At 37.7% G+C, this 10,180-nt stretch overlaps 1 pseudogene; it reads right to left on the bottom strand.

Moving 5' to 3' along the window:
• Positions 1-5,103: 5,103 nt before the first annotated feature.
• LOC119506890 lies at positions 5,104-6,880 on the bottom strand (annotated as a pseudogene).
• Positions 6,881-10,180: the final 3,300 nt, after the last annotated feature.

The raw sequence follows: 10,180 nt of genomic DNA, 5'->3' as shown, positions 1-10,180 counted from the left end.
ATTGTTAAAAAAAACAAATAATTAGCATTGCCCTTAAAAACAATGATTGGGTTTTGATTATAGGTGATGATAAAGACAATAAGAATAGGTGACAATCGGTATTATAAAAATATTCCCCCAATTTTTACCACCTCAAATTTATTTTTAAAATCATAAAATTGATTAAATTTTATCTCAATTTCCTTTCTAACTTTTATTTATCATCTAAGAGATGGTATATATTAAATGGTTTATCTAGAATCTACTATGTGCTGCCGCCAGGGTGATGTTTAACAATGTTACACATTTATATTTCCTAAGATTCTGGCCATGAAAAAAATCAATTTACACCTGGAATTCTAGTGGAGAAGTTTTTCTCTTTGCCAATTAGGGTGAAATAAAGCACTGTTATCACTGCAATGGGAAAGAATAAAGCACTTAGAAATAGGAAGCGGAAAGGTTTTATTTGAAAGAAGCAGAACAGGGCTGTGACACAGGGTTTCTGTGTGACAAGCAATTCACTCAAGAAACATTGAGTGTGTCTGCTATGCCAAGCACTGTGAATGATATTTTAATATAAAATAAGCTCTTTATTCACAAACAACTTCTTTGAGTTATAATCATCTCATATTACAAATGATGATATATAACCTCAGCAAGTTCAAGCGAAATTCAGTAACACACCTAGTAAATGATAAGGCTCTAGTAAATCATAAGGATCCTTTTCCAATTTCAGCCTGTGTTTTTAAACTTTGTATCCAAAATCATCCTACTTCCTTCACTACAGCTATTGGATAAACAGTTGACAGGTAAGTTACAAAATTATTATTAAATTCACACTATACCTAAGCTTTCATAGACTAAAGACAGCACCCACAACAATATATTATGGAATATTTTCTACTATAACTATCATAAACCATTTAAAAATCCCTTAATTTATTAACATTCAATAGTTATCCTTTAATGTATAGGAATGGTGATGCTTGACAAAGTTTACTTATGTAGCAAACATTGTTTTAACAATCTTCTGGAAAAGAAAGAAAAACAGATTTTATAAATATAGTGCTTAAATATTTTGAGAGTGGAATGTGTGTGGCCCTGCATGTGTGTACACATGATAGGAAAAATAAGGCTAAACATGTCTTATCCCATCTCATTAAATATGCTGTCTTAAACATAAGTATGAAGTAATATTGACTGAGGAGGAGATGAAAATAACATTGGATTTTCATTAAAGCACTAGTTTTCAAAGGTGATGAATTAATTTTGTTAATTCATTCTCATAGTACCATAGAGGGAAATGAGTAGAGATAATTTTGTCACCTTTATTCAATAATGAAACATTTACTAATGTGCTGTGCTTAGAAATTTTTTCTAAAGATACATTAATTAGACACTACAACTGAACATACCTCTCCTTGAATTGAAGTAATTAATGAATTCTACATCTCTACAATCCACTACAATAATTGTGCCTGCCAGTTCTGATACATGAGTCTCTTCCTTCCATCATATTATACTTTTTGAATTATTGAGAATTTGGAACCCAGGGTTTTGTTCTAGTTTCCACTTAAAATATTGTGGACTAATATGTGAAAAAAGAATGTTGGAATAAGACTTTTCTTGCTTCGGGTTTGACTGAAGTTCTGATACTGAAGATATCAAGATAATGTGAGATCACTATAGAAAGGACCTCAACTCCACCAGTACCAAGCTTCTTTACAAAGGAATTGCATTAGGATCAGCTCCATAATGCTTGGATGCATCAGTTACAACAAGAGCATTAAAGATTAAGAGAGGAATTGTAAGGAGATTAGTGAAAAGATGACTTTGGCAATGAAGCTGTTGCAGTGGGGGCATTTACTGTGTTTACCTCTGTTGGGAATTGAACCCCATAAAGACATGTTCAATTTCTAACCCCCATTTCTAGGGGTTTGAACCTATTTCTAAATAGGACCTTTGAAGATGTTATTAGTTAAGTTATAGCCAAACTGAGGGCGGGCCTTAATCCAATATGGTTGAAGTCCTTATAAAAGGGAAATTCAGACACAGATAGTGAGTGGAAGCCAGAGAAGGAGACACATATTGCCATGTAATGGAAGAAGGGATGCAGTTATTAGCCAAGAAACACCAAGGATTGCTGGGCAAGCCAGCACCAGAATGCTACAGACACTGGGAGAAAGCATAGCCTGTAAATACCATGATGTTGGACTTCTAGCCTTACTTCTATTGTAAGACAATAAATTCCTGCTGTTTAAGCCAACCAGTGTGTAATATTTGTCATAGCATTGCTGGCAAACTAAGACAACCTCATTCAACTCAGACCTGGTAAAGGAAGTTTCTGAGAAACCAGTGAGAACTTTGCAAGGTATCTCCTGTATTTGGGAGGGACAGATCTCTGAATCAAACATCAGAAAGCTACAGCAGAGTGTGCACTGTTTACTAATTCTGAGCTGAGAAATATTGTAGGCAAGAGAAGAAGTGGTGAACTAGTTTTCCGTCAGAACCACTGCTTTGAGGTCAATCTCTTCTCCCAAGTATTTCAGGACAAGGTATATGAGTCTTTCCTGTGGTGGAAAACGACCAAGCTTGGAATCTCTTAAGTTCAGCCCAAGAGGCCAACTGAATTGGTGAGAAGTGATCAGCAGAGAGGCTGGAGATTTACCAGACATCAGGGGCTGACAAGGAGCTGGTAGTCCCAAGGAGCCACATGATGGAGAGAATCATCCTCCTTGGTCAAGAAAACTACAAGAGAATGTGTCCATCAGAGCACCTCTGAAATGCTTTAGAGAATGATTCAGGTTTATCTGTCCCAGGCCTTGAAAACTCAAAGTATTTACCTCTTTTCTAGTCACCTCCACCCTCACCTCATCTTCAGAAGTCAAATAGCACCTGGACAGCCTAATTCTAAGTTTTGACTATTCTACTCGCTTTACTAAAGCTAACGGTCACCTAGTTAAATGTTTATTTCACTCTTCCTAAATGTACAGACATCAAATCTATTCACCTTCAGTTGTTGACATTATATTTGTTTGGATTATCTGTCCCTTGGTAATTGAAGTGGGCATGTCCATACATGAAACAAAATTTACAGATATCAGACTGAGACATCAAAAATACATTTTTTAGTCTCAGTAAAACAATTTACTAGAGTGATTTGGAAGGTCTTGGTTACTTAGAGAACAAACTTTTTTCTCTTGTCTTTAACTTGTGTAGTAAAAATATTGGTCTGTCCTCTAAAGAAATATAAACTCACACAACTGCATACAAAAAGTGTTTTGTAGACTACCCTGCAGTTCAATGCTAAGACATTTTCTGGGAAGTTACTTAGACAACTTTTCCCAAGACAGGAAATAAATTTCCACAAACGGGAGTGATATTATGCTCTCCTTTCATAGAGTTCACACACATCATTGTCAAAAATCAATGTCCTCTGGAAGACTTGCAGTGACTGTACAAGCCATTTTGATCTTTCTCATCATTAATTTCATGCTTTTATAAAATAATAATATAAACATATTTTCGCATTACTTGTCAAGTATACTCATCTGATTTTGGATAAGTGATTTATTTGTAGAAGAACAGCAACGCTTCCACACAATTACATTATTTTAGATTTTTTAAGGGACAAGGAGTTTTGAACTCAGGCAAATAGTTCCAAAAGCTAGCTCTATTTCTTTCTAGTTAGTCAATTTTCTATTAAATATTTTGATAAAAATACTCAACTTAATGAGTAGGTACTATGTGATAAGCATAGCCAAAGAAATAGAAAGCATGGTTTCTGGTATAAAGAAGTTTATTTTCAGGACAGGAGAAGAGGAGTGTGAATTGATATAAAGATATTTGTGTAGACATTTTTATTTTTAAGATCATTGTTACTGTACATGCAGTTCTGTCTCAGCTAATAGGAAACAGTAGGATTGAGTACATACATGTGCCAAGTCAGGGAGAGCTAGATTTTAAAGCCATTCACTTCAACCTTCCAATCTCAAGACTCCCTTTTACTAGACATGTACTTTTGGGAATGTATTTATATATTTTATTCCATGAAAAGAAGAAATAATATTATCATGTAGTAAAATAGATATTTACTATAGCATTTGGAATACAATGGCAGTCATAAATATTAGCCTCCCACTCCCTCTTGTCTTTCCATTCTAACATTGTGACACAGTTACCTAATATGCTGGTTTGAACCTATTAGGTACCCCAGAAAAGCCATGCTATTTTAATCCATCTTGTGGGGGCTGACCTATTATGGGTGGGACCTTTTGTTTAGATTATTTCCATGGAGATGTGACCCCACCCATTCAAAGTGAGAGGATAAAATGTAGAGATATTTTGAAGAGAGTGTAGAGCCAACACAGACCCAGATGTTTGGAGGTGTTAAGCTAAGAGACGAAGTCCAGAGTTTGCCTGGAGAACTAAGTGAGAACCCACAGACAGTTAAGGAGAAAGCCACTGGAATCAGAAGTTAAAAGCAACAAAACACAGGAGCAAAGAACCAGCAGATGCCAGTCATGTATCTTCCCAGCTGACAGAGGTGCTCCGGATGCCATTGGCCTTTTCCTCATAGAAGGTATCTACCTTTTGATGCCTTAATTTGGGCATTTTCATGGACTCAGAACTGTAAAGTTGTGAATTAATAAACCCCATTGTAAAAGCCAATCCATTTCTGGTATATTGCATTTCCGGCAGTTTTAGCAAAACTGAAACATATTCTATGAATTTGTATTCATATATTCTAGGAATATATTCTAGGAATTTTCCTGCACTCACACTTATTAACAACAACTTTATTCAGAATTATGTATGTATGTATGTATATGATAAAAATTATCAATATTTCAAACACACTTTATCAAACTAACCTTTGTTTTCTTGCAACCTTGATACAATAATACTAACAATATAGGCATATCTCAGAGCTATTGCTGGTTCAGTTCCAGACCACCACAGTAAAGTGAATACACACTAAAGAAAGTCACATGAATCTTTTGGCTTCCCAGTGAATTTAAAAGTTATGTTTACAATATACTGTAGTCTATTAAGTATGCAATAGCATTATATCTTTTAAAAAATTACATACCTTAAATAAAAAATGCTTTATTGCTAAAAATGCTAACCACCATCTGAGCCCTTCAGCAAGTCATCATCTCTTTGTCTTGGTATTGATGGCTGCTGACTGATCAGGGTGATGGTGTTTGAAGGTTGGGGTGGCTGTGGCAACTTTTTAAAATAAGACAACAATGAAGTTTGCTGCATCAATAGACTCTTCCTTTTACAAAAGATTTTTATTTAGCTTGCAATGCTGTTTGAGAGCATTTTACCTACAGTAGAATGTCTTTCAAAATAAGAGTCAATCCTTTCAAATCCTGCCACTGCTATGCCACCTAAGTTTATGTAATATTCTAGCTCTTTAATTGTTCCTTCAACAATGTTCACAACATCTTCACCAGTAGATTCCATTTGAAGAAACCATTTCTTTGGTCATTCCATAAGAAGCAACTTCTCATCCATTAAAGATTTACCATGAGATTGTAACAATTCAGTCACATCTTCAGGCTCCACTTCTAATTGTAGCTCTCTTGCCATTTCCACCGTATCTGCAGTTACTTCTTCCAAGGAAGTCTTGAACCCCTCAAAGTCAGTCATGAGGATTGAAATTAACTTCTTCCAAATGCTTGTTATTGTTGATACTTTGATCTCCTCCCAAGAATCTCATGATTCTCATAATTGTAAATTTTTGAACTATTATATGGCATATTATTAATGGCATCTAGGATGGTGAATCCTTTCCAGAAAGTTTTCAATTTACTTTGACCAGATCCATCAGAGGAATCACTATCTATGGCAGCTATAGACTTGAAAGTTAAAATGACTCCTTTATTCATGATTTACAGAATGAATACAGAGTTAGCAGGCAAGAAAACAACATTAATCTCATTGTGCTTCTGCATCAGAGCTCTTGGGTGATCAAGAGCATTGTCAGTGAGCAGTACTATTTGAAAAGAACTTTGTTTTTTGATCAGTAGTTCTCAAGAGTGGGCTGAAAATACTCAGCAAACCACATTGTAAACAGATGTACTGTCAGCCAGGCTTTGTTGTTCTGTTTGTAGGGCACAGGCAGAGAAGATTTGCAAAATTCTTAAGGGCCCTAGGATTTTTTGGAATGGTAAAGGAACATTGGTTTCAAATTAAAGTCACCACCTGCAGTAACCTCCAACAAGAGACTCAGCCTTTCTTTTGAAGGTTTGAAGCCAAGCATTGACTTCTCCTCTCTAGCTGTCAAAGTCCTAGATGTCATTTTCTTCCAATAGAAGGCTGTTTCATCTACATGGAAAATCTGTTGTTTGGTGTAGTCACCTTCATCATGTATCTGAGCTAGATCTTCTGGATAACTTGTTGCAGCTTCTACATCAGCACTAGCAGATTTTTCTTGCACTTTTATGTTATGGAGATGGCTTCTTTCCTTAACCCTCATGAACCAACCCCTTTTAGCTTCAAGCATTCCTTCTACAGCTTCCTCATCTTTCTCAGCCTTCATATAATTGAAGGGAGTTAGTGCCTTGCTCTGGATTAGGCTTTGGCTTAAGGGGATGTTATGGTTGGTTTGATCTTCTATCCAGACCATTAAAACTTCCTCTGTAATCAGCAGTAAGGCTGTTTTGCTTTTTTATCATTTCTGTGTTCACTGGAGTAGCACTTTAAATTTCCTTTAAGAATTTTTCCTTTGCATTCACAACTTGGCTAGCTTTCAGCTTAACTCAGCAAGAGGCCTAGCTTTCAGCGTAACTCAATTTTTATCATGGCTTCCTCACCAAGTCTAATCATTTCTAGCTTTTGTTTTCAAGTGAGAGATGTGTCTCTTCTTTTCACTTGAACACTTAGAGGCCATTGCATGGTTATTAATTGGCTTAATTTCAATATTGTCTCAGGGAATATGGAGGCCTGAGAAGAGGGAGAGAGATGGAGGAATAGCCAGTCAGTGTTGCAATCAGAAGACATGTAACATTTATCTATTAAGTTCACCCTTTTATAAGGTATGGTTCATGGAGCCCCAATTATAATAGTAACATCAAAGATCATGATCACAGATGATCATAATATATAATAATAAATTTGAAATATTGAAAGACTTACCAAAATGTGGCAGGGAGACATGAAATGAGCACACGCTGTTGGAAAATGGTGCTGATAGACTTGCTCAACCCAAGGTTGCCACAAACCTTCAATTTGTAAAATCACAATATCTGGTAAGTGCAGTAATGTGAAGCACAACAAAACAAGGTATGCCTGTACTGGATCAGAGTCCTCTTTCCTTACATTGCTTCAAATGCAGCAAAATCAGTGTGAATCTCAATGTACATTTAATTTCTGGTATGCAGTAGTAATGTTAATGTTAGTATGGGCCTTTTAAGTTTGCAATAATTATTTTTTTAACACACACAGAGACTTGTGTATACACTACTTTTTCTTTAAAGAAATTTAATCATTTGATATTTAAAAACTTGGCTCTCAAATATATTATTACTTGGGATTGTGCCTTATAAGGACTCTTCTTTAAGAGTGCATATTTAGTTTAATAAATCATTTTAATATTCTTTTAATCAATGCACAAGAATTAAAATTTTTCCAGATGACCCAGAAAGCTTACCTCATGCCTTTTCCCAAACACACCACTTTTTTCCCCAATGGTAACCACTATCCTGACATTTATAGAACTGCACTCAATTCTTTACATTTGTTTCTCATATATCACACAAATGTTTATCTGTAGACACTATCAGATAGTCTTCCCATTTTTAAATATTGGCATGTATTTTAAGTTATTGTTAATCTACAATTTCCTTCATCATTCCTTTATTTTTATTACAATGTACCTCTAGAATTTTCCAGTTTGGTGTTTAACCTGTTCCCTTGTCTGCCACATTCCTATACATTGGATAGTGGATCCACAGGGTTGCTCAGGTACCTTGATAAGACTATAATTGAGGTTGTGTTCATTCATTGGAAGTCATATAATGTTGATTTGTCTTGTTTTTTTTTTTGTTATATTTGTTGCTCAATTCCCAGATTTATTCCTTAATTGGGGAAAGGGGTTGCAAAATGATGGTACTCTAATACTATCCCTGTGGCAACCCATGGCCTGAGCAAAAAAGGCCTGCAGATCTTTGGTGCACAGCAGTCTGCATGACCTGAACAGCTAAATGTTTAACCTATTGTCTTTCTAAGCCAGTAAAGAGAAAAAGGGTAAATTGACCTTAAAATGTAACTTTATGGGAAGCAGGCAGGAAGTGAGGGGCTCTTAGTCTCACAAAAAGAGCAAAATGTAATTGTTCAAGTGTTACTCTAGTCCTTCCTGCACCACCGCCCAGGTCTGAGTGACCTGTTCCTGCATCTGTGCTCCCCCCACCCTTAGGAAAGCCTTTGTCTTAAACCCTTGTAAAAGGCTTTCTGTACTCTTTGGATCGCTCAGTCGTCTTCCCTGCGAATGCAATGCCTACCTGGCCTGAGAGAGCCTTCATGATCTCTCCATGACTTCTCACCTGTAAGTAAGCCCTGAATAAAAGTTCATGTATCAGAAAATGCTCATTGTCTTCTTTGGCCTTTGGACTGGCATGGCCCTCTTGGGTTGTGACAATCCCTTTGTCTTAATTTACTAGAGAAACACTTATAAAAAGCTATCTCCTCATCCATTAGTTCACTGCCCAGTATAACATTCTATTAAGAATTATGAAATAATTTACCTTTATTTACAAGTTTTCAAGAAAATGGATTTTTTTCTTTATTATCCATTAAAGTTGGCCAGTTGTTATCCATTAAAGTTGGCCAGTTAAGTGTTTTAATGTTACTGAGAACTCATACATCTTGGGGAGTTCCTTACAGTCAGTTGACTGAGGAAGAGAAGACTCGGGCCTGGTTTACAGATGGTTCTGCACGATATGCAGGTACCACCCGAAAGTGGACAGCTGCAGCACTGCAGCCCCTTTCTGGGATATCCCTGAAGGACAGTGGTGAGGGGAAATCCTCCCAGTGGGCAGAACTTCGAGCAGTGCACCTGGTTGTTCACTTTGCTTGGAAGGAGAACTGGCCAGAGGTGCATCTGTATACTGATTCCTGGGCTGTTGCTAATGGTTTGGCTGGATGGTCAGGGACTTGGAAGGAACATGATTGGAAGATTGGTGACAAAGAAGTCTGGGGAAGGGGTATGTGGATAGACCTTTCTGAGTGGGCAAACAACATGAAGATATTTGTGTCCCATGTGAATGCTCACCAGAGGGTGACTTCAGCAGAAGAAGGTTTTAATAACCAAGTGGATAAAATGACCTGTTTGGTGGATATCAATCAGCCTCTTTCCCCAGCAACTCCTGTCATTGCCCAATGGGCTCATGAACAAAGTGGTCATGGTGGTAGGGATGGAGGTTATGCATGGGCTCAGCAACATGGACTTCCACTCACCAAGGCTGACCTGGCCACAGCCACTGCTGAGTGTCCAATTTGCCAGCAGCAGAGACCCACACTCAGTCCCCGATATGGCACCATTCCTCGGGGTGATCAGCCTGCTACCTGGTGGCAGGTTGATTACATCGGACCACTTCCATCATGGAAAGGGCAGCGATTTGTTCTTACTGGAATAGACACATACTCCGGATATGGGTTTGCCTTCCCTGCACGACATGCTTCTGCCAAAACTACGATACGTGGACTTACAGAATGCCTCATCCACCGTCATGGTATTCCACACAGCATTGCTTCTGACCAAGGAACCCACTTCACAGCAAATGAAGTGAGGGGATGGGCACATGCTCATGGAATTCTGTGGTCTTACCATGTTCCCCATCATCCAGAAGCAGCTGGGTTGATAGAACGGTGGAATGGCCTATTGAAGACTCAATTACGGCGCCAACTAGATGGCAATACCTTGCAGGGCTGGGGCAGTGTTCTCCAGGAGGCTGTGTATGCTCTGAATCAGCGTCCACTCTATGGTGCTGTTTCTCCCATAGCCAGGATTCATGGGTCCAGGAATCAAGGGGTGGAAACAGGAGTAGCACCACTCACTATCACTCCTGGTGATCCACTAGGGAAATTTTTGCTTCCTGTCCCTGCAAGTTTAAGCTCTGCTGGTCTACAGGTCTTGGTTCCAAAAGGAGGAGTGCTTCCACCAGGAAACACAACAATAATCCCATTGAACTGG

This window comes from Choloepus didactylus, chromosome 12 (assembly GCF_015220235.1).
Source record: "Choloepus didactylus isolate mChoDid1 chromosome 12, mChoDid1.pri, whole genome shotgun sequence".
NCBI classification, from domain to species: Eukaryota; Metazoa; Chordata; class Mammalia; order Pilosa; family Megalonychidae; genus Choloepus; species Choloepus didactylus.
This window is presented reverse-complemented; position numbering and strand designations above follow the sequence as displayed.